Below are 24,725 nucleotides of genomic sequence, written 5' to 3' on the forward strand. Positions count from 1 at the left end.
TTATTTGGTAATTACCATGCAGCTGCTTTGTTAAGCTAAAGGCCTGTAGTTCTGAGAGTGACTTAAGGGGTTAAAATTCAGTGACTCATTGAATACATACATTCTGTATGTACATATATTTATATATTCTGGCATGATTTGGTTGGGAGATTTATCAGCAACTCCCAATTCCTTGTAAACACCTTTACATTTGCACCAGTTAGGATTCTACTCTCTTTAGCTTCCAGTTGGTTTCAATAAATTGGCTTCAAAAGCTCTATTGTGGTGTCAGATTTCAAGTCTAGGCTACTTGCTTAGTCAAGCTTTTGTTGATTAGTTTTCCTCTGACATAAAAGGTGCAGACCAGGACGTTTTTGGACATAGAGCATTATGATGAACTGAGATGTTGGTGCTGTCATCCCACTGCTCTCACTCAGGTTTGTTGATGGTGGAATGGGGGAGCGCTGACATTTTAGGGAGTCTGTGCTTCCGTCTTTTAGTTAGGATGTAACAGCTCGGCCTGACGGAGTCACTGCGTGCTCTATATCAACCCTACATTGTGTAGTCACCCCACACAGAACTCATTATTTGTTAATCTGAGCACTCATGTCCAAAGAGAGGCTCTTTAGTATTTTTATTCACGGCTGTATATTAATTATCAAGTCTTATTTATCAAAAATGTATCAATCTTAATAGTCAAATCTTTATTAATTTTGCTATTGTGTTAGCGCAACACACACTAACATGCCACCACCACGTCAGGGTTACTGCAGTGCTGAGAATGATTCACCACCCAAACAGTACCTGCTCTGTGAGGGTCCATGGGGTCTCCCCCTGGAGCCAGGCCTGGGGGAGGGACTCGCCAGCGAGCGTCTGGTGGCCGGGCATTTACTCAAGGTGCCCAGCCGGGCCCAGCCCAAAGGAGTTACATGAGTCCCCCCTCCCATCGACCCACCACCAATGGGAGGGGCAGTAGTAGGGGTTCGGTGCTTTTGGAACTTGGAACGTTACCTCACTGGCGGGGAAGGAGCCTGAGTTGGTGCGCGAGGTTGAGAGATACCGGCTAGATATAGTCGGGCTCACCTCAACACACAGCTTGGGCTCTGGGTCCAATCTCCTTGAGAGGGGCTGGACTTTATTCTTTTCTGGAGTTGCCCATGGTGAGAGGCGGCGGGCAGGTGTGGGCTTTCTCATAGCCCCTCGACTCGGTGCCTGTATGTTGGGGTTTCCTCCAGTGGAAAAGAGGGTAGCTTCCCTACGCCTTCGGGTTGGGGAACGGGTCCTGACTGCTGTCTGTGCTTATGCACCGAACAGCAGTTCAGAGTACCCAGCCTTCTTAGAGTCCTTGGGAAGGGTGCTTGAAAGAGCTCCTCCTGGAGACTCTATTGTCCTACTGGGGGACTTTAACGCTCATGTGGGCAACGACAGTGAGACCTGGAGTGGTGTGATTGGGAGGAATGGCCTCTCTGATCTGAACCCGAGTGGTATTCAGTTTTTGGACTTCTGTGCAAACCACAGTTTGTCCATCACAAACACCATGTTTGAACACAAGGATGTCCATAAGTGCACATGGCACCAGGACACCCTGCGGCACCATGGCCGCAGTTCAATGATTGACTTTGTAGTCGTGTCATCGGACTTGCGGCCATGTGTTTTGGACACTCGGGTAAAGAGAGGAGCTGAGCTGTCAACTGATCACCACCTGGTAGTGAGTTGGATCAGGTGGTGGGGGAAGATGCCGGTCAGACCAGGCAAGCCCAAATGTATAGTGAGGGTTTGCTGGGAACGTCTGGCAGAAGAACCTGTCAGATTGATCTTCAACTCACACCTCCATTAGAACTTTGACCAGATATCGGGGGAGGTGGGGGACATTGACTCAGAATGGGCCATGTTCCGTTCCTCCATTGTTGAAGCGGCTGACTGTAGCTGTGGCCGTAAGGTAGTTGGTGCTTGTCGGGGCGGTAATCCTCGAACCCTGTTGTGGACACCCCAGGTGAGAGATGCCGTCAAGCTGAAGAAGGAGTCCTACCGGGCATGGTTGGCCTGTGGGACACCAGAGGCAGCTGGCATGTATCGACAGGCCAAGCGATCTGAGTTCCTCAAGGCTCTGGATGTTGTGGGGCTGTCTTGGCTGACACGCCTTTTCAACATTGCGTGGACATCGGGGGGCGGTGCCACTGGACTGGCAGACTGGGGTGGTGGTGCCTCTTTTTAAAAAAGGGGACCGGAGGGTGTGTTCCAACTACAGGGGAATCACACTCCTCAGCCTCCCTGGTAAGGTCTATGCAGTGCTTTGTGGATCTGGAGAAGGCATTCAACTGTGTTCCCCGGGGTATTCTATGGGAGGTGCTTTGGGAGTACGGGGTACATGGCTCTTTGCTACGAGCCATTCAGGCACTGTACAAACAAAGCAGGAGTTTGGTTCGCATGGCCGGCAGTAAGTCAGACTCGTTCCCAGTGAGAGTTGGACTCCGTCAGGGCTGCCCTTTGTCACCGATTCTATTAATAATTTTTATGGATAGAATTTCTAGGCGCAGTCAGGGGATGGAGGGTGTCCGGTTTGGTGACCTCAGGGTCACATCGCTGCTGTTTGCAGATGATGTGGTCCTATTGGGGACATCAGGCCGCAAACTTCAGCTTTCGCTGGATCGGTTTGCAGCTGAGTGTGAAGCGGCCGGGAAGAGAATCAGTACCTCCAAATCCGAGACCATGTTTCTCAGGCAGAAAAGGGTGGAGAACCCTCTCTGGGTCGGGGATAGGCTCTTGTCTCAAGTGGAGGAGTTCAAGCATCTCGGGATCTTGTTCACGAGTGATGGTACAAGGGAGCAGGAGATTGACAGGCGGATTGGTGCTGGGTCAGCAGTGATGCGGGCTCTTTACCGGTCTGTTGTGGTAAAGAAAGAGCTGAGCCATAAGGCAAGGCTCTCGATTTACCGGTCGATCTACGTTCCCACCCTCACCTATGGTCATGAGCTTTGGGTAATGACCGAAAGAATAAGATCGCGAATTCAAGCGGCCGAAATGAGTTTCCTCCGCAGGGTGTCTGGACTCTCCCTTAGAGATAGGGTGAGAAGTTCGGTCATCCGGGAGGGACTCGGAGTAGAGCCGCTGCTTCTTCACATCAAGAGGAGTCAGCTGAGGTGGTTCGGGCATCTAGTTAGGATGCCTGCTGGACACCTCCCTCAGGAGGTGTCACAGGCAAGTCCACATGGGAGGAGACCCCGGGGAAGACCCAGGACACGCTGGCGTGACTATATCGCCCAGCTGGCCTGGGAGCGCCTTGGAATCCCCCTTGGAGAGCTAGTGGAAGTGGCTGGGGAAAGGGAGGTCTGGGCCTCATTGCTTAGGATGCTGCCCCCGCGACCCGAACCCCCGGAGAAGCGGAAGATAATGGATGGATGGATGGATGGATATACCGCCCAATGTCAGACACGTTGTATTAAGATAGTTCTGAAAATATTTTGGTCTAAAATGTGCTTTGAAAAGTCCTGTGAGGCAATATTTTCCACTATTTTCCAATCATCACCATACAAACTCACAACACACTGGTGATCTTGAATAGTAAAATAAAGCATTGTGACCCCTGGTTCCTATCGCCACCACTATAAAGAAATCTCTGCAACCAACCATTTAGCATCGAAGAAATATGAACCTCTACAATAAACTATTTCATATTAAAATGACATTGAATGACTTCAACAACTGTAATAGGCAGAATTTTTCAATTTTTGAAAAAAAAATCCCCTTTAAGGTCTTGTTTATCTTCATCATAGTGTTACATTGCAATAATTATTCATCACGTTTGCAATAAACAGTGTGAACGGGCGTTGGTCTACTTCCTTTATTTACATGCTCTTTCAGAGATGTATTTTCTCAACCACAAGACCATATTCTGTGCTACTGCTATCAAGCATGGTCAAGTACCCTTCCCCTCAAAGGTAAAATATTCCTCCAGTAAAAGTAGAAATTCCTCCCTTTAGACCTCCACTTGAGTAAAAGTACTAAAGTATTTGCCTTCAAATGTATTTCAGTATAAAGTAAAAGTACTAAAAGAGTAATTATTAGGTGAAAATACTCCAGTGTAACTCTTTACATAGAGACTCCAAATTTTAACGCTGCTGCGCTGACGTTGGACCGTGTGCTGCACTGGGTCGGTCTGACCAACAGGTCAAAACCAGCTCTAAACAAAGTGACCGCTGTGCCCTGATTGGTGCTCTGGCTTTGCGCTTCTTTCGTTTTGACGTTACATTTTTATACACACAGAAACCAAAAGGAACGACAGATTTCTCAAAATGTAGTGGAGGAAAAAGTCAGATATTAGACTCTGAAATGTAGTGGAGTGAATGGAAAAAGTAAAAATTTCAGTAAAGTACAGATACACAAAACACTACTTAAGTACAGTGACGAATTACATTTACTTACTTACTGTCCACCACTGCAGATGGCCCAATGCATCCTTGAGAGTTTCTTTCCTTCAACTTTTCCATTAAAAATGGGCTGCAGATTCTAGAGTTTGTACAAAGAGCAGACGTCCTGGTTGGTGTAGTGTAGTGGTTAACACCTCTGCCTTCTACACTGTAGACTGGGGTTCAATCCCCACCTGGGCAAACACCCTACACTATACCAATAAGAGTCCTTGGGCAAGACTCTTAACATCGCCTTGGTCTACCTATGTAATATGATCAAATTATTATTATTTATTTATTTTTTAACCTGTCATGTCTGCCATTTTTGCAATCGGAATGGTAATCCGAATGTACTGATGTACCAAACATATTTGTTTTCACAAGAAAAAGCTCTATAGGTTACTAAAGCCTATTCTTGTTAACGTTTTTATTTTATTTGTTTGGCCAGGCCTGACAGGCAATAAAAAAGAGGACAGGAAAGAAAGAGAAGAAGGGAGGAGAGAGAAAAAAAATAATAATAATAATAATAATTATAAATCATAATAATGATAATTAAGTAAATAAATAAATAGAAAAAATAATAATAATAATAATAAAAAGAGAGAAAAAACAAATAAAATAAGTAAATAAACAGACAACTAAATAAAAATAGATAAATAAGTAAGTTAAAAAAAAAAAAAAAAAAAAGGAGGGGAAAAAAACAATTATACAGATATACATACATATACATATTCACATATACATATACATATATACACCCAGACATAATTCTACTATTTGCTGCTACATACATACACATGTTTACATATCTATACATATGCCTCTATACATATACACCCACCCACCACACACAATTCTACTGTTTGCAGCAATGTGTATATGTGTGTATATGCGTTCACGTGTCATGTGTCATGGAATGTGCTCAGCAATGAGGGCAAGAAGCCGCAACCATGCCCCCGTGGTCCAGAGACAGATAGGGAAGGACCCGGGGGACCCGGACCATCCACAGCCCATTAGGAACTCAGGAGACCTGAGGCCACACGCTCCGACGGCCACCGCGTGCACGCCCCAGAGGACGAAGAATGGAGGCCCCAGACAGAGCGCCCACAGACAAAGGGCAAGTGACCGGAGAGCCAGAGGCAATGAGCAGCCCACCCCCCCGGCAGGCCAACATCCCCAGCATGAGCTGAGCATGCGGCCCCCGAGGGCCCAGGCGCCCGAGACCGGCCGACCCCCGGCAGGACCCCCCCCCATGCCAGAAAGGCCCAAACCACCCTCAGGACACAACCGCCAAGGGAGCAGGGCAGGGACCACGCCACGATGTCCAGTCAAGCACCCAGGGACCCACAGGGCACCCATACCCCGGGGGGGGGGGGCGGAGTCGGCAAGCAGCAGGGAGCGGTGGGGAGGGGTAACTCCTGCCCACCACCATGTACCACAGATGTCCAGGCTCAGCAAGTCATAGACCCAGGCCCAGCTGTCCACACACACATGTTCACATGCACCCACACACACCCACACCCACACTCGCACACACCAGTCACCCACTCATGCATACACACGGAACATACATGGACTCACAGTATCGGCGGGCGGACACCAGCACGGGTCAGCGGTAACCCAGGGAGGCAGCCACCCCGGCCCCGAATGACCGGCCGGTCTCCCCACCAGGCAGGGTGCACCAAACCGGGGTGTGAGAGGACCTGCCCACCCCCCCCCCCCCACACACTCAATATGTGTGTGAAATGAAAAGAATGTGTGTGAGCTACAGTGCAATTAAAATTGGAGGGACAGAGGCAATGTAGTGCTGAATAACAGCACACTGCCACGCTGCCCCCCAAGGCCCTCAATGTCTAATGTGTAAATAAAATTGAGGGGCAGGTAGCAGTGAGCAGATAAGTGAGGTCACATCAGCAGCGCCACCCACCATCCACTGAGTGACACCTGCCCCCCAAAGCCCTGTGTGTACTGTACTGTGTCATGAAATGTGTCATTGTAAGGGGGGAAAAAAGGGGAGGAGTGGGACATCACGCATCACAGCGAGCAGAGCCAGGTAGGTGGCCCTACTCACTGTAGCATGGGCCCCCCTCCCCCAGAACCCCCATGTGTAGTGTGATGTTTGACTGAGTGGGAGGAGGGGAAGGGTCAGGATAAGAAAGACCGAGAGGCAGAGAACTACCCCTCGGAGGAAGAGAGCCAGCTGGCGCTAGCTCACTAGGCACCCCGGTTTCCTACACCCGGCCGCGGCGCAGGGAAGGCCGGCCCTGGGCCCGAAGCGGCCACAACCCCAGGACACCACCGCGCTCCAGGCCGGCGCCCGCCCACACAGCTGACACAGCACAAAACATACACACCCACACGCACACAAGAGACAACAATTATCACACATACACATACTCACGGTTACAATACAAACACACACACATACATACCAACACAAACACACTCACCCGCACAAACTTCACACACACCCATATATACGCAAACACAGTGGTCCTGGGTCCAGAACCAACCAGCCCTATGTGGTTGTCCCCCTACTTGAGTGCCCCACCCCTCCTCCCGGGAGGCATCCAGAATCCTGGAATGCCAGACAGACACCCCGGCGCGCCCCAGACCCCCCACCACCCGGCGGTGCGCCCAGGGGGGCACAGACCCCTCCAGCGCAGGGAGGAGCCCAAACGGGGGACGGGCGACCCCAGGCGCCAAGGCCCCAGATCCCACACCCCGGCCCACACAGAGGAGGCCAGCCCCCCGGACGGGGCCAGCACCCACCCCCACGGGTCCCCAGGTCCCCACCCCAAGACCGTGAGCGCACACATCCAGGCCCTCCACCATCAACAACAGGGCCCGCACACAGAAACCGCAGAGCGTCAGCCCCCATCTCCAGTCCAAGAGCCATCAGACACCCAAATCCCCCAGCCCACCCCCAGCCACCTGCTGGGTACACCACAAGACAAGACTACAGCCGGTTACCCCCATCACGTGATGGAGCTGATCAGTGGGGACCAGAGGGATTCAAATGTAGTCAATTGATTTTTAGTGGTAGCAGACATTCTTTCCAGACTAATGTGGTCTAGAAGTAGGTTTCTGTAGTGAGTTATACATAAATCATTTTTTGATTTCCACTTCATGAGGATAGTTTTCTTGGCGATGCATAAGGCAGTAAGAACTATATGTGATATATTCGTTTCTATGTTTAATTCACTTATATCACCTAAAATGCACAGTTTTGGTGAGACTTGGATATCACAATGGAACCATGTGGATAAGTCTTCACATATTGTCTGCCAAAATCTCTGAACAGGCATGCAAGACCATATAGCATGCATATAATTTTCAGTATAATTACCTGTACAGTTAGTGCATATATTTGTTTCTCTGAGGCCCATTTGGAACATTCTGTGCCCTGTATAATGTATTCTATGGAGAGTTTTGTATTGTATAAGTTGTAAATTTGGATTTTTAGTCATTTTAAAAGTATTTAGACATATCTGTGTCCAGAAATTTTCATCCGGGATGATGGAAAGATCTCTCTCCCATTTTGTAATTGGAAGGGATATTGAATCATTAATTTTTAATAATAATTTGTATATTTTTGATAACAGTTTAGGGGTATAGAGGTTTAGAAAGTCTGTTATCCACACAGGGATTTCTAGATTTAGATTACTTAGATTAAATCTTGCCTGTATGATGGACCTCAATTGGTGATATTCCAGAAATTTGCTACTGCTAATTTCATATTTTAAAATAAGATCTTCAAATGAAATAAAGGTCCCATCATGAATAACATGTTCTAAATTATTTATTCCTTTTTCTTGCCATTCTGAAAAATTCAGTACTGTCTTTTTCCGACATATATCGGGATTGTTCCAAATGGGTGTTAATTTACAAGGGATTAGTGAAGACTTAGCCATCTTTAAGAATTCCCACCAGGCTATCAGGGTGGTGCTTATTGTAAGGCTTTTAAAGCAATTGTAATGTTTAATGCTGGAGCTAATGAGAGGTAAGTCAGATATTTTCAATTTCCCACAGAGTGTTTGTTCCAGATCCAGCCATGGACTGTCTGAACGGTTTGATTTCATCCACCTTGAAACATACTGTAGTCTATTGGCTAAAAAATAGTGATAAAAATTTGGTAGTTCTAGACCACCGCTGCATTTTAGCTTTTGTAAAGTCTTCAAGCTCATTCTAGATGTTTTACTTTTCCATAAAAATTTAGATATATTTGAGTCTAGCGACTTAAACCAAGCAATAGAAGGTTTATTAGGGATCATTAAGAACAGATAATTTACTTTAGGCAGAATCATCATTTTTATTGTGGCAACTCTCCCCATGAGAGATATAGGTAGAGAGTTCCAACGTGTGAGATCGTCCTCTATTGTTTTTAGTAAAGGAATATGGTTCAGTTGTACCAGATCTAACAGCCTGGGAGAAAGATTTATACCTAGATATCTAATGTTGCCCGACTGTAGTGATGTAGGTATGATGTTCTGAAATTTACAATTCAGAGGCAAAACTGTTGATTTACTCCAATTAATGGAGTAATCTGATACAGATGAGAACTTATCTATAAGTGTGATTGTCTTTAGAAGAGCGGTTTGTGAGTTCCCGAGGAAAAGTAATACATCATCAGCATAAAGGCTTATTTTATGGTCTGTATTTTCTGTTTGGATTCCTTTGATGTTTACATTCTGTCTGATTTTTGCTGCTAGTGGCTCAATGAAGATGATAAACATTGAGGGAGAGAGTGGGCAACCTTGTCTAGTTCCCCTCTGCAGACTGAAGCTTTGTGAAATAAGATCATTTGTCCTAACCCGTGCATTTGGAGAGCTGTATAATGTTTCGATCCAGTTTATAAAGGATGGGCCAAATCCAAATTTATGTAGAACTGCTAACAAAAATTTCCAATTTACCCTGTCGAACGCTTTCTCTGCATCTAAAGAGACTACTATTTTTTCTAATTTGTTAATGGAACAGTAGTCTATTATATTTATTAGTCGGCGTGTGTTATCGGCTGAGTGCCGGCCCTTGATAAAACCTGTTTGGTCCGAATGTATAATAGATGGAGTGATTTTTTCTAATCTTCTTGCGAGAACTTTGCAAATAATTTTAAGGTCTACATTAATAAGAGAGATTGGGCGATAGCTAGATGGAAGTGTTGGGTCTTTGCCTGGTTTAAGAAGCAGGCTAATGTTGGCAGAGTTCATGTTTGGAGAGATTGTGTGGTTATTCTTGATTTGAGTCACCATCCTGAAAAAAGTAGGTTCTAACACAGGCCAGAATTCTTTATAGAACTCTGCTGGGAAACCGTCTGGGCCTGGGGCTTTATTATTTGGAAGGTGCTGTATTGCCTTATAGAATTCAGATGATGAAAATGGTGAATCAAGAGTTGTAATCTGATCCTCATTTAATTTAGGTAGATTTATATCATTAAGAAATTCTTCAATTTCAGCATCAGATGGATTAATCTGTGATGAGTATAAGGCTTCATAAAAGTCTTTAAAGGAGTTATTTATTTGTTGTGGGTCATGAGTAATATTACCGACCGAGTCTTTAATAGAGTGAATAGCTGTTTTTTCTTTATTCAGTTTTAACTGATTGGCCAGGAATTTTCCAGATTTATTTCCATGTTCAAAGTTTTCCAGACGCAACCTCTGCAACATAAATTGTGTCTTCTTATCAAGTATTTCATTTAATTCCAATTTAAGTTTCCTCAGGCTGTTAATTATATTTTCTTGTGTTGATGCAGCATAGGCATTTTCTAAAGATTTAATTTTCTGTTCCAATTCTAATATAAGTGTTTTTTCTTTATTTTTCTTATGTGTGCAGTAAGAAATTATTTTACCCCGCATTACTGCCTTTCCTGCTTCCCATAGAACACATGGCGATATTTCCGGCAGATTATTTTGTTCTAAGTATATAGCCCACTCTCGTTTAAAATAATTAATGAAATCTTGTTCTTTAAGTAATGATGTATTAAATCTCCAGTTCCTAGTTGGTGGTGTAACTCGTTTCTGTGTCAGAGACACAGATACAGGTGCGTGATCACTAATAGTGATAGGATGTATCTGAGTGTCTGTGATTTCCGTCATCATGGAGCTACTGACTAAAAAGTAATCCAGGCGGGAGTGGGAGTGATGTACTTGTGAGACAAAACTATAATCTCTCAGAGTGGGGTGATGTGAGCGCCAAGCATCGCAAAGACCAAAATCCTTCATGTATTGTTTAAGAATGTCTGCAGACTGCCAGTTTCTTTGACTCACTGCTGTACTAAGCCTGTCAATCTCTGCATTAAGTACCAGGTTGAAGTCCCCTCCTATTACAATTGTGGTATCAGAGTGATCAGCAAGTGAGGTGAAGAAGGTATGAAAGAAGGAGGGATCATCAACATTTGGTCCATATATACTGGCAATACATAAATCTATATTCTGAATAGATAGATTAAGTATTATAAATCTGCCTTCGGGGTCTGATATCGTGTTTCTAATAGAGAAGTTTATCCTTTTGTTAATTAATATAGCTACACCTCTTTGTTTAGAGTTGTAACAGGCTGAGTACATATGAGGAAACTGTGAAGAGGAGAGTGTGTGTGCAGATGTTCTGGACACATGTGTCTCCTGTAGGAACACAATGTCAGCCTGTAAGTCGTTTAATCGGTTAATAATTTTCACCTTCTTCTCCCTTGAACCAACTCCACGCACATTCCATGAAACAAACCTCAGTGTGCTCATATTGAAATTAATCGAGAAAGTGTTGCGTGCTCACTGAAGATGTGTGTGTGTGTGGATGTGTATGTGAGTGTACACTGCATGTTGTGTGTCCTGTATAGCATTGTGTGTGTTGTGTAGCAAACATGTTGGATGCAGAAAGAAAAGAAAAGGAAAGGGTGCTCCAAAGTGACAAATATAGCAAAAGAATGAGGGGAAGAGAAAAAAAAAAAAAAAAAGAGAAAGAAAAAAAATAAATAAATAAAATAAAAATAATAATAATTACTTAACATAAAGTCCACTATGCTGTCTAAACCGGCATTAATTGTTATATATAGACATGTAAAAAAAGAAAAAAAAAAACAAAACAAAGAAGATAGAGAAAAAAGGCGTTTGTATACACAGGTCACCTGATCAGTATAGCCATGGCGTGGTTTCCTGGTCGCGATAGAGCTGTCCGTTTATATAGAGTTTGTCCACCGCGATGATAGCTCGTGAACCTTCTTGAATATGTTTTTTCCGGAGAGGGAACAGGATTTTGCGTCGCTCCAGGATCTCTTTAGGAAACTGATCGTTGACGCTGAAGTCCGTTCCTCTCAGCTCCCGTCCGCGGCTCTTCACCAGCTCTTTCTGCTTGAAACGTTCGAATTTGGCTATGATTGGTCTGGGTCTGTGTGCCCCGGGTCGCTTAGCTCCTATACGGTGAACACGATCGAAATTGATGGTTTTAACGGTGTCCTCCGGGAGCTTCAGGTAGGATTGCAAGAACTCTTTCACTGTCGTTTCCGGGTTTTCCTCCGATTTCTCCGGTAGACCCGAAAACACGAGGTTGTCCCTCATGCTGCGGGCCTGGAGCTCGGTGACGGTTTCCCTGATTTTTTTATTCTCCTCCGAGAGCCGGGTCATTCCCTTGGTGAGGGAATTCACCGACTCTCTGAGAGCGGCGTTCTCCACAGCGAGTGCTTCCACCTGCTGTTGGCTGAACTCTACCGACTCCCGGAGAGCCTGAAACTCCTTGTGAAGAATTTCCAAAATGGAGAGGCGAGCGTCGAAACTGGACAGCTTCTTATCAATGGACTCCAAAATGTCCGCCACTTCGCTGGACTGAGAAGAAGCCCCTGGTGAATCTTCTGGGCGACTCCTCTTGGTGGATGGAGCTCCTTTGTTGCTGGACGGAGTGTTGGTTGGTTTTCCCATTACGACTCGGTCGAAACACTCGTCGATGTAAGCTTGCAGACTGTCCAGATCTTCTTCACCGTCCTCCAGTGTACTTCCGGTAGTGAGTAGTTTATTAATATAAATTTTATAGCTTTGTTTTATAACTATGTTGGCTAAGAAAACTAATCCATGTGGTTTATAGATTACTGACTTGCTGCCTTGCTCAATATTGCCGAGGTTCGCGTTGAAGTCTGCGTTACTACAGCATAGCGTCTTCCTGTCTCTTCCTCTTCCTGTCTCCTGTCTCTTCCTCTTCCTGTCTATGATCAAATTATAAGTCGCTCTGGATAAGAGCGTCAGCCAAACGCCGTAAATGTACATCCTCTGTACTCATTAAAAACCATGCCTCTATTCCCACACCTCACTCTAGTCAGTTCCTATCTCATCTTTCTGCTGTCTCTGTCTTCCCAGGTATACCTAACATCACATCTTTTTAAATTATTGAAGTCAAATGCTACAATAATAACACAAAAGCTCTGAATAAGACTGATTAGGTAGTATAAGCATCAGTCTAGTCATATACTGCAGCCAACAGTGGCAAGGAAAAACTCCCTCAGAACTGAGGAAGAAACCTTGGGAGGAACCAGGCTCACCAGGGGGGACCCATCCTCCTCTGGTCAAACTACCTACAAGTGATTATACTACTAATATTAATAGCAGTAGTATTGGTAGTAGGAATAGCTGGGAGTCTATGAGAACATCAGTGTAGGGTGGGCAGCTAGTCCAAGGCAAGTGGTGGTAGCTGGGGCGTGGGCAGCTGGTCTGAAGTGGGTGGCAGGAGGACTCGACAATCAGTCGGCGATTGTATACTCGGAAAAAAAGCAGGGAGAGGGAATTAGCTGAGAAAGAGGCTGGAGCTGTTCTTGGCTGGGGGAAAGGGCTAAATTGAATTCCCCACAGAGAACTGGTCAGCAGGCTTTTTTCCTGTCCTCTACGCAGTAGCTAGCTCTGCTGCTTCACCACAGCTCATTCTTTGAAAACTGACAGATACACACATCATTCCATGGTTCTCTTTATTGGCTGTTTCAGTGCCACTGGTCACACTTGAGAGAATCTGGATCAGTATTTCTGACACCTTATCGTTGGCTGTCTTTGGTCACAGGGGCATTAAATCAGTCACTTTGGAGCACCAACCACCAAAAGACCACAGATTTTTATCAGTGATCAATGAGTTTGTTCACACTTTGTGATTTTGGTCTACAAACAGCATTATGATGATTATCACACCTGCAGGGGTGATAGTGGGAAAAACCCTGAGCCTGAACTTTTTTTCTCTGCTCGGGAGAAAACCACTTAACACACAACTTGTTGGCCCCTGGGCGCAGATATATGTCTATGTATAACCCTGATCTTCATTACTGTCAAAGAATTTTTGCTTTTGAATTAGTCCCTTCAATGATAGATTGTGTTGAATTTTGTTGAAATACATGAACAACATTCAGACATGAGATAAACAAACCCAATATAAGCCTATATTTCAGAAGCTTGTGCAGATTACCAGAACTCTTGGGACTAGCAGGCCTGTTCAGGAATCCATACCTGTTTTTAACTAGTCACATACCTTATTGCTTCTATAGCATAGGAGACTACAGATACTACAGCCATACCAAGAACGGTCAGCAGGTGGCAATAACAATACTCCAAAGTAAACTAGGAATTGATTAGTAGCCTAACCATTGACTAAATGACATGAACAAGGACACATTCATTTCTTTTAAAAATATAATAGCAAACTATGCACCATTTATTTTAAATATTTTGATACAGTTACAGTGCAACAAACTCATAATCCTACATCCCTAAAATTACTGTTCAGTTCCATTTTCCCCAGTTGTGTTCCATGGCTGAGTTTATATGTTTCGCGTTGACAGTGGAAAAAAATTCGACGTGTATTTCCCAGGATTTCCTACTGAATCTATCAATTTGTTTGGTCAAAGCAAGTCCCGCGCCGCCCTGTTTCTGACTGGCTTAATGGCTAGTAGGCTAGGCCTTGGTGTTGGTTACAGTGAAACCTGCGCATGTCAGATCAAGAGAAGTGTCAGGGGTCGGCAACCCGCGGCTCCGGAGCCGCATGCGGCTCTTTGATCCCTCTGATGCAGCTCAGCTTTTGAAAATAATTAATTTAATTAACGTATATTATTTTTGAGATTTAAAAAATGTTCGGGCAGAATATCACAAGCGTCCGGTATTTAGTTTCGGTTCGCTTGACTGACATGTCGGCGTCGTCACCCCCCCCCACCCCACCACCCCCCGTTCGCTAGAGTGAGATGTCGTCGTCGTTTTAATATATTATGTGGCTCTCACTGAAATAAATTTCTAATTATTTTGCTTTTATGGCTCTGAGTCAAAAAGGTTGCCGACCCCTGCACTAGGCGAACCTTTTTTTTTTCTCGCAGACACGTCGGTATGCCGGAATTCCGGCGTGGCGCCTGAAAACTATCAGGCCTGCACCTGCCTTTAAGCGCTCATCTACAAAAACAATCAGGCCTCAAAGCTGTAAAGACCCTGTCAGAAATTAAAACTGCTAAGCTTAACTCTTGGGTGGTGTTGATGTGTTTGTTATTCGGTGGTTTGGTCGACCCACCACATTATTGTTTTTTAAATCAATACAGCCATAACAATTTATGTCAAAATACCAGATTAAAATATCTCAGCATAGGGTTCTCCTTTAGCAGCTGTAGCCAGTCAGCAGCCTGTTCATGTTGTCCTCACGCACACATATACACACACACACGGGTCTGCTCCATTTCCACTCCTAATCATTTCACAAGCTTATGTGGTGGTCTCATGGTCTATGGTATCATAAAATCATAAGTTTAGGATGTCATAGACCACAGTAATGGACAATGTAACACAGATATTTTGGTTATATAAGTTAACTCCTTTTCACAGTATTCATAAAATTAGATTTCCACCTGCTTAGGTGAGCAAGTTTTTTACTGCGTTCCAACGCTACTTTTATTATGGCAGTTACATAACTGTCTGTCATTGAATCACGGCAGCTGTAGTCTGTGCAGAAAGGTACATCTCTCCTGGTAAGACCTGGACTTGTTAATGTTTCTGGTTGTTAGTTGCACATGTGTTAATGCATTATTTGTGCTTTATTGTGCTGAGCTGTGTGGTAGTTAGAGTGGGTGTTGGCACTTACCATAGAGTGAAATATGAGGCATCCGAAATTTCATATGGAATGTTTAAGCTAAGGGGACCCAGGTCTAAAGCCCAAGGTCCCACAGGAGATGGGCTCCTCGCTCTCTCTCTCTCTGTTCCACACATATGAGATCATTTATATTAGGGCCATCATCTTCACATCATTGCTGTTTGATAAACAACAAAATCATGTACCTAGAAGTGACCTGTCTGCTATCCTGCTGTATTCAATATCACTGGACAGCCTGTTCAATAAAAGAGCATTTGTCCACATGAACAATGTTGCCTTCTACTTGTTCTTTGCCTAGACGCTACAATATGAAGAAAGGAAAGGCAAGGCCAGTTTATTTATATGGTACCTTTCAAACACTGCTTTCATTCAAAGTCCTTTACAACTGAAAGCTGAAGTTGTTTATTTTATCTAAGCACTGCCATCTTTGTACAGAGGTGTGAACTGTTTTCACAGCAGGGGGTTTTCACCCGTCTGTTTACACCATCATTTCCCGCTAGCGGCTCAACTCTGAGACACACACGCAGATACAGTGGCGTCCTAATTAATCAAATAATGGAGAACATATTTTACCTGATTATATTAATACAACATATCGGAGTTCATTTCCATTCTGCCTCATGTTCCCATAACAACAATCAGTCAGGTCATTCTCAAAATCCACCCTGAAGACCATAAAAGTAAAAGTTTTTGATTACTAAGTTGTGTGTCTCAGAATTCCTTCCTATTTTACTTCCTTCCTATTATATCCCTCTCGGTCGCTGTAATATAGCACCATTTTGAAGCATGTAAATAATTCATAGTGAGAGAGAACCAGGCTGAAGTACAGCCTCCACGTGACTGGATATGTTTGCTACAAGTAAACAATGAAAGATCTCCATGTCCACCCCACACACATTTAAAAGAGTCTAGTCTATATTGGAAGAGTTTATGCACTGATCAAAATGTGTTACCAATATCATCTAATTAATAATATTTTATTGATCTGGTATATTCTTTCCTGTAAATATACATATACATATATACATACATATATATATATATATCCATCCATCCATTTTTTAAGCCGCTTCTCCCTCAGGGTCGCGGGGGGGTGCTGGAGCCTATCCCAGCGGTCATTGGGCGGAGGCAGGATACACCCTGGACAGGTCGCCAGTACATCACAGGGCAGACAGACAGACAGACATACACAATCACACACACACTCACATCTAGGGGCACTGTAGCATGTCCAATTGCCCTGACTACACGTCTTTGGACTGTGGGAGGAAACTGGAGAACCCAGAGGAAACCCACGCAGACACAGAGAGAACATGAGAACTCCACACAGAGACGACCCTGGTCACCTGGCCGGGGAATCGAACCCAGGCCCTCCTCACTATATTGCCAACAGTATTCACTCACCCATCTAAAATCATTGAATTCAGGTGTTCCAATCACCTTAAGCTCTTAATGCTTCAGCACCAAGAGATTTTGGACAATTTCATACTCCCAGCTTTGTGGGAACAGTCTGGGGACGGCCCCTTCCTGTTCCAACATGACTGCACACCTGTGCACAAAGCAGGTCCATAAAGACATGGATGAGTGAGTTTGGTGTGGAAGAACTTGACTGGCCTGCACAGAGTCCTGACCTCAACCCGACAGAACACCTCTGAGATGAATGTGAGTGGAGACTGTGAGCCAGGCCTTCTCGTCCAACATCAGTGTCTGACCTCACAAATGCCCTTCTGGAAGAACGGTCAAAAATTCCCATAAACACACTCCTAACCCTTGTGGAAAGCCTTCCCAGAAGAGGTGAAGCTGTTATAGCTGCAAAGAGTGGGTCGACATCATATTAAACCCTATAGATTAAGGCTGGGATGTCACTCAAGTTGATATGTGTGTGAAGGCAGACGACCGAGGAAGATACTTATTATATATGAATATATTCCTTAATATAAATATAAATATATTTCTTTATGTATGTATATAAAGAAAAGCAGATCAAGTTAAGTAGGTTGCAAACATGTGCTCTCTCTTTCTCGCATTACCGTTCCTTTAGTTATAATACATTTGTCTGAAGAAAAGTTACTCAGTAGGCCTGTTTCGTTCACATATGACTAAATGACTGTGGTGGCGGCTTATCTTGAGCATTTCACACCACATTTCACATGCAAGCCATAAGTAAACTACCAAAACCATAGTGTCTCAGTGTAGCTGAAGATCAGAGACTGCGATTAGAGCATGAATCTGCATCAAGCAGCCAAAGAATATAAGACATTCTAAAGCAGACTCAAATTGACCACATTCAGCTGCATTTTCATTTATTCAGCCTATTTGTTGAGTCTCAGTCTCTCTTTATTCAGCCTATTTGTTTAGTCTCAGTCTCTGTTTATTCAGCCTATTTGTTCAGTCGCAGTCTCTCTTTATTCAGCCTATTTGTTTAGTCTCAGTCTCTCTTTATTCAGCCTATTTGTTTAGTCTCAGTCTCTCTTTATTCAGCCTATTTATTTAGTCTCAGTCTCTCTTTATTCAGCCTATTTGTTCAGTCTCAGTCTCTCTTTATTCAGCCTATTTGTTTAGTCTCAGTGTCTCTTTATTCAGCCTATTTGTTCAGTCTCAGTCTCTCTTTATTCAGCCTATTTGTTTAGTCTCAGTGTCTCTTTATTCAGCCTGTTTGTTTAGTCTCAGTCTCTCTTTATTCAGCCTATTTGTTTAGTCTCAGTCTCTGTTTCTTCAGCCTATTTGTTCAGTCTCAGTCTCTCTTTATTCAGCCTATTTGTTCAGTCTCAGTCTCTCTTTATTCAGCCTATTTGTTTAGTCTCAGTCTCTCTTTATTCAGCCTATTTGTTTAGTCTCAGTCTCTGTTTATTCAGCCTATTTGTTCAGTCGCAGTCTCTCTTTATTCAGCCTATTTGTTTAGTCTCAGTCTCTCTTTATTCAGCCTATTTGTTTAGTCTCAGTCTCTCTTTATTCAGCCTATTTATTTAGTCTCAGTCTCTCTTTATTCAGCCTATTTGTTCAGTCTCAGTCTCTCTTTATTCAGCCTGTTTGTTTAGTCTCAGTCTCTCTTTATTCAGCCTGTTTGTTTAGTCTCAGTCTCTCTTTATTCAGCCTGTTTGTTCAGTCTCAGTGTCAGCTACTTGTAAGCATTAAAGGCTTAAAAGGGATGTGTCTGCTGCTAATACTAAATCATGGCATGCTTGTCAGTTAAGTGGAAAACCTAACCAAGTGTTCAAACTGCACCGATTCCCGTTATAAGGCATTTGAGCATCTTATTGTGGATTGTGTTGATACATTGCTGAGGTCTAAAGTGGGAAACAAGTATCTGCTAACTGTAATGTGTCAGGCTACTAGACATCCTGCAGTTTATTCATGCAATTACTGCCAAACCTCGACTCAGTTTGCTTCAGTTTTTGGCATATCGAGCCTAATTTTACTTCCAGTATATTTGGTCAAATTTTAAAGTCACTTAATAAAAAACACAATAAAGCTACTGCATATCATGCCCAGAGTCAGGGAGTAATGGAGTGCTTCCATTACTGAGATGCTCAGTCCATACTATAAGATTATTGTGTCCAGATTGGTGAAGACTGGTAAATTGGATTGCCCTGGTTATTTTTAGCAGCTATAGTAGCTACTCATGAGAGGATTGGTTTTAGCCAAAGTTTTTTTTTTGGACATACTGTGCATGGTCCATCGTCCCTTTTGATAAATAATTGGAACAATATTTTTCGGTTACATCAGCCATTTTTGTAGGAGACTCTATGAGGTGTGTGAATTTAATAGGCAAGTATGGGTAACTCTTATACAGAGGTGGACAACGTACACAAATCATGGACTCGAGACACTTCTTGTGAAGAAGATCAGGTACTATTTATGCTATTACCTATTGTGGGGTCTAATTTTCAGGCCAGGTTTCCAGGTCCCTATACAGTGCTGAGATAGACATCTTAAATATATGACAGTGTCGCGATTGGCCCCTCCCAGTCCTCCATGTGATTTTGTTTACTTCTGGTCTTGTCCATGTGCTTCCTTGCTTTGATTCTTCCCTGTTCTGCCCCCTTGTTTCTAGACTTCACCCTTGATTGCTTTCACCTGTGCCTTGTTAACCCTTGTTGTTCTTGTATTTATTTGCTGGTCTTTGTATGGTGTTGTTTCTTCTGGCCTCCGTTGTGAGTTTAGTCTGTGTTCGTTTTGGTCATGTCTGTCTCTCGATCTCTCTGTGTTGGCTCTTTGATCCTGGACTATTTAGACCCTGATTATGGATTTGCCCCTAATAAATCTCGTTTCTCTCAGTGTATGCATCCTCCTCATCATCGCTCCCCCGCGTTTCAGACAGACACACCAGATCATAAGAAATCCACTAGAGCTTGCCTTGTTAACTTATTAAAACCATACTATTCCCACAAAACCTAACAACCTTTTGTAGTTACTTGCCTGTAGCTACAGCCATTCAACACAATGAAGGCCAGCAACAACTTTAGTTTACAGTGCATTTTACAGGTTTCTTACCTGTTTTGAAAGATGGCAGAGTATGTGGAGGACTTGGAGGAGGTCTGTTTCCAAAAGTTCGTAGAACCAAATGAATTTGAACCAGAAAATACAAAGCAGTTGCAGCGGTTTAAAGACGAGAGAGAGCCATAGGGAGAGAGAACCTGCTGGCAGAGCAACCCGGGGTGAATAGAAAGTTTTGGTCTCAACAACAAACTACTCGCTACTCTGCTCATGTGATCAATGTGATCTGTATGTGTGTAACGGAGCTCGTCCCTTCCATGATGTAAGTTATTGTAAGGGACAAAAACACAAGACAACCTCCAAGTTTTAAAGACTTTTTTATTGTTACCCACATGGCTGCGGTGGTAAACACCAGGCGGACCTTTTTGAGACTCTGCAAAACAAATCAAAACAATTGTGATTATCTTGCACTGTTCAGGGTGGCCAACTGATGGTGTAGAGAATGACCAATTTATCTATGACTATTTATTTGAAATGACTGTTAGTTTTGAGATGAGTTTGACTTACCTGCTTGTTCCAACATGGCAGCAGCCTGTTGCAGGTCAAAGGATCCAAGCCTAGGGGGTTTGTGGGTTATGTAGACTTGGGGTTGTCCTATAAGTGGAGTGTTCCATCTCCCATGCTTGAGCAGGGGGAGGGGGACCAGCTTTCATGGTTCCAAATAGTAGTTGCAGTAGGAATGTTTTAATATTAAATGTTTTATATTTATATTAAAATATTGATTAAATAATAAAATAGATTAACTAAAGTAAAATTTATAAATATAAATTGAATTTGTACATTTTAAAACTTACCTGAAAACTTACCTGTGGTTGGTTGAAGCCAATAGGTTAAGGGGTTTATAACTCGTATGTTTGGTGAGTGAGGGTGAAGCTGGCTTAGTGTGCAGTTTTGTTTGTAAGGCCATGGTTGAAGGCATTTTTTTTTTATATGAGTTTGTATCAAGTTGATCAGTTTATTTTGTTTTGTTTTCCCTTTATTTTCATTTTTCTTTTTCTAATTAATTATTTTTGGGATTTTGGAACACCGCACACTTTTTGCTGTGGACTTAATAAACCTTCCTGCATCGGAACTTCCAGTTTTCCAGTGTTTTTAAACCTCCACTCAGCTATCCTGTAACAATGTGACACCAGTCTGAACAGACCAGCTCTTCTACTGACTCGCATACGCAAAAGAACAGAGCTTCACGTGGCTCGTCCAGGGGTAAACAGTCATGACGGCCAGCGAACGCCTGCTGCCTTAAGATTATCACAGCACAACAAACCCCCAGCCCTGGATAGTTGTATTCCTCAGGGTCTGCTTACACAAGGTTTATGCAGGACGTTGCTCCATTCTCACACCCTCTTGCTGTACACTGGACACGTTCTCCGGTGCAAAACAGGTTCAGCAGAGCATTTACACTTCCAGAATGTCTGGCATTTCTGCCAGAACTGGGAATTCAACCATCTGTGTGAGGACGATGCTGAGGACAATACACCATGATATCTAACAGACTCATGATTCACTCTTTCTGATCCAGTGGTTACTGAAGGCAAGAGATACCTAGACCTGGGATCTAGAAGCTTCTATCACACTTAAAAATGCTGAATGTGAGCCGTTCATCCATCCATCCATCCATCCATCCATCCATCCATTTTCTAAGCTGCTTCTCCATCAGGGTCACGGGGGGTGCTGGAGCCTATCCCAGCAGTCTTCGGGCGGGAGGCAGGATACACCCTGGACAGGTCACCAGTCCTTTGCAGGGCAGACAGACAGACAGACAGACAGACAGACAGTCACTCACACCTTAGCATATCCAGTTGGCCTGACTGCATGTCTTTGGACTGTGGGAGGAAACTGGAGAACCTGGAGGAAACCCACGCAGACATGGGGAGAACATGCAAGCTCCACACAGGGAGGACCTGGTCGCCCGGCCGGGGAATCGAACCCAGGCCCTCCTCGCTGTAAGGCGACAGTGCTACCCACCACGCCACCGTGCCACCTCCATCCAGGAACATTCAGTACATCTATTCTCTCTGCAGCCACAACACTTAGGAAAGCGATCGTTGAAATCACAAAGCCTTGTAAAATCTCACTCTGGAGGTGGAAATGAGTTGTGTGCTGCCAGTGGTGGAATCTGAAACTAGTACCTGTTCCTGAGCTTTGCTCCTGGGGTCTTCAATTCATCTCTGTCTCAGACAGAGGTGGTCACGTCTAAAGACTGAAGTTAAACCTAACAAAAAAACTTTTTTTTTGCCGCTGATTTTCTTGTTTTTGTCGTATATTTAGATATTATTATTTTTGTCAAATGTACAGCTGTAAAACATCTAAATGTGCTCAACATTAAACAGATTCGGATTTAAATCCAGAGCACAGACAGGGCGTATCCTGCCTTCCGTACAGTGACAGCTGGGATAGGCCCCCTGCGAAGGATAAGCGGTTTAGATGATGATGATATAAATGAACACAGTTTTATGATAAATAAATGCTCCAGAAAGAACTGTGTGGGCGTATCATATCGCGTAATGACTGACAGTGGCATCTCCCTGGCATTGTAACCCAGTTTGAGCCCCGTTTGAGCTGCCTTTGGAGATGTCTTTCCTTGCAAGATCTTGCCATGCCACCCGAGTTACATGTGCATGCATTCAAAGTTCCAGTCCCGGAATGGAGCAACAAAGCTCTGCGCGCTACTTTCACTTTTCCAAAATGGAAAGCAGCCTTTGTTCCTTTGTGGTTGTGGTGCAAACAACATGGCAACATTCATATTTTTGTGTCAACTATTTGCGTAGCATTCGTTATTGGCACCTGCCCAGTGTGTCTCCTGCGTTCTGCCCGATGACCACTGACCTCTGCTGTCTCCAGCACCCCCCACAACCCAGAAGGATAAGTGGCATAGATTTGTTAAAGGCTGTGTTTTTTTAATAAAAGGCGAGGAAAAGAATGATTAAGAAATCTTTTCTTCGTCTGGCTCCACCCTCCACCATTCAACCCCCACTTGTCTTCCTAGCTCCACCCCTTTGCTATCACAGTCACCCTGTATAGTAGCCCTATTTGTCTGATCTTGCTGTTGTGACCGTGCTGTGTTGTGGTTTCTCTATGGCCGCATCTGAAAATTCACAATGCATACTGTGAGAATAGTTGCGTGTCCAGATAGGCAGCGTTCATCAAACAGCACACTGCCCTATCCCAAGAGTCCAATGCAGTGGAAGAAGAAATCCAGGCTGAGGGATGTAATTTTCCAATGCCGGAGAGCCGAGGGGACAGGAGACAAAGGGGTGGGTATTCATTTTTGTGTGAAAGATGAGAAAAGCATATCTAAGACATAAATATACCATTGCAGGCATCCTTGCACAATACAAATTGTTATTCTTATTCAGAGCCAGCTCACCACTAAAGGCCGACCACCCAAAACGGCATTTTTTAAGTGTCTGTAAATAAGAAATGTGCAGTTTTGAGTCAAATAACAAACTGCATCATAAAATAAGCAGTTTGCATAAATCTTATTACTTACTGATTATGGTAAAAGTGTTATTTATTAGGAATTTCTGTCTCTCCAGACTGCATTCATATCATTACTGTTGATATTTCCAATCTAAAGGAGTTTAATCTAAATGAATATTGTCGGTATAATCCGATCTAATTGCAGTAACAGAAATAGTGGTGTAACTGTTAAGTAGTCAAGCTGGTGAACAGCTGACAGACACCGTGTGCTGTGGTGCAGACACAGCTGCAGCTATACATTCTCTTTAGGCTGGTTTGTCTTTGGGTCTCGTTGACGTCTTTTTGCTCTTTTTTTGTTTATTCTTATTGAATTCATCTTCAAATTTGACTGGACTGTCAAATAAAGCGCAGAGACGTACCTCATAACTACCACAACCATTTTTGTAAGGAAAATCATTATGAAAGGACCGGCCGTTTTTGGTCCGTTCATGAAGAGGAACCAGAGAGTGGATCACCTGTCCTGTGGAAAGTCTCAGTTGCAGCAAGAGCGCTCGGTGCAGAAAGACAGAACCACTCTCGTAATCAATCAAAGAGTTTATTAAGTCCTCTGCACAAAGAAAGAAGGGCACTCCTTCTTTTATACAAACACGTCCTGCCCTGTTGCGTACAAGCAAACAGGGTGGACCCAAATAAGTTGTCTAACAGTCATGAAATGCTAAGCTGACACTCACGGACCACCGGAACTGCCCAAAGGAGGGGGGCTTCTGCTCTGTGTACGATAATCTTACCTACGAAAGAGAACAAATGGTTCTGGACAGAATGTTGTCCCGATAAGAGGAGCAAGTTTTTTGTGCAAAACTGCCAAGGACAGTAGCTATGCTTGCTGCAAAGTCTGCTTAGAGCAGAGTTAGAGCAGAGTTAACCCTTTCAGTAGTAAAGCTCAGCCTCACAGGTTAAAGAATGGGAAAGAAATAGTGGATGTAGTCCGTCCAAGAATGTGTGGATACTTCACACTTGCATAGTGAAAGTGCATAGCTCTTTAACGGTCAAGTAGTGCGCACTTAGTATGTACTTAATAAATATGCCGTTTAGGACGTGGCACATAGTTGATTTTCCATTATACTTGTTTATTTGGCTGTTGAGTTCTTTCATATACTGGAACTCGTGCATTTATTCTGCATATAAAGCCCCTCATTCATGACAGTAACATGCACGGGAAACTTTAGGCATGTAGTTATGAAAAACATCAAGCTAACAAAGAAATCTGAAAGCCAAAAGAATGGCCCTGATGAACAGAACAAAAAGACTCGAAACGCCCAACACTGCTTTCTTTAGCATGGG

The 24,725-nt window shown here is 43.7% G+C and overlaps 1 pseudogene; it reads left to right on the forward strand.

Moving 5' to 3' along the window:
- Window positions 1-24,725, forward strand: part of LOC108441817 — a 42,238-nt pseudogene that overhangs the window by 15,715 nt on the left and 1,798 nt on the right.

The sequence above is a fragment of the Pygocentrus nattereri genome, chromosome 27 (assembly GCF_015220715.1).
Source record: "Pygocentrus nattereri isolate fPygNat1 chromosome 27, fPygNat1.pri, whole genome shotgun sequence".
Taxonomy (NCBI): Eukaryota; Metazoa; Chordata; class Actinopteri; order Characiformes; family Serrasalmidae; genus Pygocentrus; species Pygocentrus nattereri.